General features: G+C 37.5%; 1 pseudogene; it reads right to left on the bottom strand.

Moving 5' to 3' along the window:
* Positions 1 to 17: 17 nt before the first annotated feature.
* LOC120180103 lies at positions 18 to 2,526 on the bottom strand (annotated as a pseudogene).
* Positions 2,527 to 7,012: the final 4,486 nt, after the last annotated feature.

The raw sequence follows: 7,012 nt of genomic DNA, 5'->3' as shown, positions 1-7,012 counted from the left end.
AAATATTATTTAATAAATTTGATCTTAACATCGAAAAATTCAGTAATGAAAAGAATTGCATGAACTCTTCTAGATGCTCATTCTGAAGGAATGGAAATTGTTCTAGAAGAGAGACTAGCAGGGCTGTCCTGGCAAAGTGATAATGATTTCTCCAAATTTGCAACAATGTCAATCATATTAGGCCTCTCTTTTCCTTCCAGATTCACACATTGCATAGCTGTATAAGCCATCAGCTCCACTGCCTCAGCCTCGTGAATCTCTGGAACCCCGACCCTTCGATCTACCACTGTCCGGAGATCCCCTGCCGATAGCCTCGGGATTGCATATTCAACCACTCCCATTGGCCCAGTCCCATCTTCGTCATTTCTAAAAACAGCTTTCTTCCTGTCAAAAGCTCTAACAATACCACCCCAAAACCATACACGTCACTCTTTGCTGTCAATACATTCAATACACAATATTCAGGATCAATGTATCCAACTGTTCCAACTGCCCTGGTTGACATAAATTTTTGATCATATTCGGGTCCCATTAGCGACAGGCCAAAATCCGACACCCTGGCTGTCCAAACCGCATCCAATAGTATGTTCGATGACTTAATATCTCGATGAATTATAGGTGCACTGCATAGTTATGGAGGTATTCAATCCCTCTTGCTGCATCTAATAAAATTTTGATCCTCGTTTTCCATGAATTTAAACGCTGTCACTCTTCTCAATGTTCTCTTTGTTATGCAGATGATCATAAAGTGATCCATTGCTCATGTAGTCGTAAACCAAGAGCCTCTCATCGTTTTCTTGGCAGAATCCAACCAACTCCACCAAGTGCTTGTGGTGAAGCCGTGATAACAATGCTAATTCTGATTCAAAAGCGATTTCCTTCTCTTGGAATTTCTTTACCTTTGCCGAAGTCTCCCCTCTTTTAATGGCGACTTCACGGCCATCGGGAAGTTTGCCTTTGTAAACAACCCCGAAGCTCCCAGCACCAATCTTGTTTTCCATTGAGAAGTGTTGGTGGCATCAGCAAGCTCTGATAGTAAAAAATGTTGGGTTTTGTCTGCACGTTTTGATGATGATGACCCACTTCTTTCACGTCCTAATCTCCGTGAGCTGGTGCGTCTGATGGAAAATGATCTTACAGGTGGGGCAATGGTATCATTATTGTCCACAACGGTCGTAATTATATTGGCATCTATAACCGTGGGTTGCACGGAGTTATGTGTCTTGCGAAGCAAGAACCCACACATTCCGGTCCATAAGCAGTAAAAAACAGTACAAACCCCTGCAAAAGCTCCGATTGATCCAACGATAAAAGAAGCCAAGGAAAGCTTGCTAATGCCCTTCCTTGGTGGTGAAATGGCTTCGATTTTGTGACGGAAATGGTGCTAGCAATGGGGTCAATGGCAGTGCAAGTGGGAGTTCAGCCTCACATTGTTTACAAATGTTCCCTGAACCGTAGCACAGGACCTCAGAATTCAGATACGTACCACAATTACAAGAAACCTGAACGCATGGACCTGGAATTACCATTCCCAAAGGAAGATCAACCCTGGAATTAACTCCATTAGACCATCCAGGACCCCAACAAATCACCGTTAAGTTCCTGGTTGTCAAGCCGCAAATGAAATTCAAACCAGCAACCAATGACTCAAACGAAACATCTTTAACAATATCATAAACAAATTCAGATCTGTTTACTCCCGCTACCCAGCACTGAACCAATCCGTTTCTTCGCCTAATACCGCAACCAAAGTTCCCTCCAACTGAAACACCTGAGAACTCGAAAGCTGAGCTAGAAGGAACATCCAGTTTCCTTGACTCCTTCTTCCCTTTACAAACCAAGAACCCTTGTCTAGTCAATCCACAAGCATGCGAATCTCCAGCAACCAAAATTGACATGGACAAATTACTAAATTGGCTTTGGATTTCAAGCCCCATCTTATTACCACCCCAACACAACACTTCGCTGTCATTCTTGAGAATTCCACAAGTGAAGCCACTGCCTGACGTGATTGCACGAAACCCTAAACCAATTCCAGGTGAGGGAAATGGCAAACCACCGCTTCCTCTCCAGCATCTAGCTGTACCAGAATCCACCTCTCTAGCACAAATTGATCATCACCGACCGCTAAGTCAGTCAACGAGATATCGTAATTGAAATATATTCGCTTTGTGTCGAAACTTGAATTGATTGTAGTTTGAGTGTCCCAACAATGGATGCTGGATCCACCTCTTCTTAGTCCACAAAAAAAGTTTCTGCCACCAGAGATTGCTTCAAAAGATACACTAGGCAAAACTGAAATGTTGAATCCATTTCGGTAGCATTGGACTCTCTGTATTGGTTCACCAGCAATGATGCCACAAACAGTGTCCGTGCCGAAGGTGATAGCCACCATGGAGGCTGAGCCGAGGGCGGAAACAACTACACATTCTGATGACAATGAAATGATGATAGTACCGGTAATTAGGAGGAAGGAAATGGTGAAGGAGAAGGGTGTCAGGGTCATTTGAGAGACGGTAGTTTAGTATCTAGCTAGCTGTATCCATTGAAGAAAGGTTTATTTAATCAAACATAGGACTTATTACATACCATCTGTATTTAATGAATTCAACCATTCACTCATAGTAACAAAAAAAGAAGAACGGAATCAAAGGAACAAATTTTATTATTTTATATGTTCATAAACTTCAAAATGGACACGTTCCTTTGAGAATATTTAACGCAGATTAAACAAGAGTGAAATCAAAATTCTCATGTAACTTTGACCTCAATGGTCTTAGGTTGAGGTGGAAGTATTTTGTCCACGGTGACTTTCAAGACCTCATCCTGAACAACTGCAGATATCTTATCAGGCAATTGGAACTTCCTAATGAACTTGCCAATCCTCCTTTCCATGCTCACATACTTCACCCCTTGTTTCTCATGCCTTCCCACCCCAGAACGTATTCGTTCTCGACCTGGACCTTGATCTCGTTGTGATTTATGCCCGGCATGTCCACCATGAACACGTAAGATGTCGGGTACTCTATCACGTCGGCTGGAGTGGCTGCCACGGGCATAGGCTCGAGACGGGGTGTTTCGGGTCTTCTCTTGCTCCTCGGGAATGTCCAGCATTTCTTCCAGAACTGTCAAGATTGGAGAATCGAAACAATGATTCAAGCTCTAAATATGTAGTAAAGGGAAAAGAAATAATTAAACGAAGAGGGGATGTAGGAAACGCTTTGGTATGTAATGTGGTAACTTGTAAGATGATTTCGGAGTGACTCATAAGGTGTTGAATGGAGTAGTTTATAAAATAGGAGACGAGCAAAGAGAGAGGAGAGTTCTGGACATGACGTGCTGTCTAGAATTCCCAAGATCACATGGGGCATGCTCGGAATAAAGAAAACACGTAAAACATCTATGATTTTCTCCGTCTTTCATGATTCATCCTGTTCTCAACAATTTTAGGACCCATTTTTCCATGGGGCATGGATCGCTCTCAAGCCCAAAGCTTCCAGGCTAGAAAATAAACCCACCTTGGGCAAGCTTGATCAAAGCCTAGTAGGAAAGTGTAGTGCTTGATTTTTACCTGTAAGCTTCATATTTTAGTGGAACATCGAATATGTTGGGCAGTCGAATCCATCAACCAAGAAGCTGCCGCTCCGCTTTAGACAACCGATTAATTCAATTTTATTGTTTACATTATTAGATGAATTGAATTTAAATTCAACCGGATTCATGATGACGATGTCTTAGGCCCACAAACACACAAACCGACCCATTAAATCTTTCCCAATCTTTTCTCTTCGATTTGGGAACAAATGGTGTCACGTCATTGATCAAAGTGCCTATCTTATCGTTAAAGTTGGGACCAAAAACAAGGGATTGTATTAGGAAAGGCGAGTTAATATACGGTTAATATACGGCAGTATCGGATACATTAAAATGTATTTAATAAATTCGGTTTAGCGGTACTTATTATGTTGACAACTAATAATGTTTTAGGTAGAAAATATGAAAAACTATTAAAAAATTTGGTAACCGGTAAACTTTGGTTATCGGTAAGTATCTATCCTTTTTATAAAAGTGTCCATACTTTTAACATATCAAATAAATTTTACCGGTTTTGTCATAATGAATCTGGTTTTTTCATATTTTTACCTGTTATATTGTAAAGTATCTATCCTTTTTATAAAAGTGTCCATACTTATTTCACTGTTAAAATATATTTATTATTATCTTTGGTTAATATTGTTAAATTTAAATTCTAAATAATATTTTATAAAATATCAAAACAATCAAATAATTTTTTGTGTAAATGAAATTATTAAATTAATATTGTAGGTGGAAAACATGAAACACTATTAAAAAAATTGAAACATAAATTACATAACTTTAAAAAATATATATATCATTTTTATAAAAGTGTCCATACTTATAAAAGTAGGTCTAAGTCATGAAGAAATATTAAAAAATTGTGCTACCGGTTCGTGTCGATCCAAATTAAAAATGTGTCGATCCAAAACGATATAACAGGTAAAACTATGACAAAACCGGAATAGAAATGATAAAACCGGTAAAGCGCTACCGGATACATTTAAAGTGTCGGTACTTTAATATAAGGATCGACACTTCGTGAATTTAAAAGAGAAGCAGTTTTAAATCCTATAAAGTGTCGATACTTTTAAAAAATGTATCGATCCAAAACGATATACCAGGTAAAAATATGATAAAATCGGTATCAAAACGATAAAACCGGTAAAAGGTTACCGAATATATTAACAGTGTCGATATTTTATATAAGGATCGACACTTTGTGAATTTAAAAGAGAAACAGTTTTAGCGCCTATAATGTATCGATACTTTAAAAAAATATATCGATCCACAACGATATAACAGGTAAAAATATGATAAAACCGGTATCAAAATGATAAAACCGGTAAAATGATACCGGATATATTGAAAGTGTCGATACTTTCGTAAGTACATAATAAATTATCGACACTTTCAAAGAAATAGGTAATTATCCTTTCGAAAGTATCGACACCTGACATAAAAGTATCGACACTTTTGTATTTGTATCGATTAAATATAAATAACATATCCGATGAAAATATAAGCTAAATATCCTCTGAAAATAGATAGAACGGACGAGTTTTTGAAATCGAAGCGTAATTGTTGCTGCATTTCAGAAGGCGTTTCTAAAGCGAAGTTTGTTTGTTTGTTGCTGCAGTCGAATCGAAAAGTATGTTGTCGAAACCCTAATTTTTTTATTATTACAGTAATCGCGATAGTATTTTTATATGTTGTTTGGGGTTTTGGAGTAAAGAAGCATTTGGGACCGATTGCAGGTAGAAAGTGATATTCAAGGAAAAATATAAATGTCGATACTTTTATTAAATATTATAGGTAGAAAATGATATTATATGTTGTATAAATGTGCCGACACATTTTGGTGTGGCCATTCAAATTCTTTTGAAGAAAACCGTTTTACCAAAAGAGTAGGTATCTATATTTGTATATTGAATAAAGTGTATGTAACAAAATAATTTGATTTGCGTAAACTGATATATGAAGGAAAAATGGAGTCAATGGGTTGGAAAATTGATGGTGGAGCAGATGACTTTGAAATTGAGGCCGAGACTCGAAAGCAACCAAAGGGTGGATATATGTACTTCTAGTAAGTATCAATGTCTTTTGTTATTATTGTTGAAATGGTAATTGGATTAAAGTATCGATAAACTTTAAATTGATTACAAATTTTAAATGTTGACAGTATGGCCGAATGCAAAAGGATGAAGGAAGAGACACACAGAGCGGTTCGGTATGTAAAATGAAATTGACATTGAGTAGTATTTAGTGTTAATGTATTGATTAAGAAACGTTTATGTTTTATATTATGTGACAAAAGATGTGAGGTCCAAATGGAATTCAATGAGTGATGCTGAAAAGGAACCTTACATCACACAGTCAATGAATGATAGTAAAGAATACAAAGAACGAGGAAGCACATGAAAATAAGGTATTCATTAACTTGTAAATACGTTGATACAAAATATATAAGAACTATAACATTATATATTGTTAAAAAAATGTAGGAAGTGTCGACAAGATGCAGCATTAAAGGGTGAATTTATTAATTAAACACTTTAAGGAGAAGGGTCAGTTGAATGTGCTGGGAGAAATAGGTTTTGGATCGTTGGTAGGAGTAAGGGATCGACCTATTCGGAGGGAATTATGTCGATCCTTGATGGCGCAATTTGATGTCAGACAATGTATTGCTAAATATGGTGATTTTTCATTTCCTCTCGGGATCTCATGTGCTGCAGCCGTATTGGGGGTAGAAAATGAAGGCAAAAGTGTTGTAGAAGTCTGTAAGAGTAAGGACTGGAAAGCACTTGCCTCCAAATATGGTTTGAAGCATAAGGTGACATATGCTGAAATTGAAGAGGAAATAAAAAGTGGATCTTACGTTGGGGATGAGCTGAAGGCCAGAGTTCTATTATACCTCGTCGGTATCTTTCTTGGTCCAACGGGTAATACGTCAACGAACAAAGAACATATGAAGCTCATTTGTGATGAAGGCTTGAAGGGTGAATTCAATTGGGCTGAATATATCCATTCGAGATTGATTGAATCAATAATCACCTTTAAAAAGGGCAGCCAGAGATACCTCAAAGGGTGCATAGAAATCTTAGAGGTAAATGAGTTGAAGAACTTTTTTGTGTTTTTATATAAAAATATAAATTTTATTATAAATGCAGGTTGCACTGTTCGATTTTTGGTCGGACTGTGAGGCAGTGCCGGCTTATGAAAGAACCGGAGTGGCACACATCCGTGCATGGGGGAAGGAAGAGGTGGTTAGAGTGATGGTGAAGTTGAAGTTGGATAGAGCGAAGAAGCAAGAAAGGGTAATAAATGTAATTAAATAATATTAAGAATATAATCAATGTCTTAATATTGTAATTTAATTTTGAAGGTTATTGGCAAGGATGTAGAGGAGGCAGAGGAGAAGAAATGAGGGATGGTT

The sequence above is a fragment of the Hibiscus syriacus genome, unplaced genomic scaffold, assembly GCF_006381635.1.
Source record: "Hibiscus syriacus cultivar Baekdansim isolate YM2019G1 unplaced genomic scaffold, ASM638163v2 tig00003715_pilon, whole genome shotgun sequence".
In the NCBI taxonomy this organism is placed as follows: domain Eukaryota; kingdom Viridiplantae; phylum Streptophyta; class Magnoliopsida; order Malvales; family Malvaceae; genus Hibiscus; species Hibiscus syriacus.
Note: the sequence above shows the minus strand (reverse complement) of the source record. Positions and strands in the feature narration are given on the sequence as shown.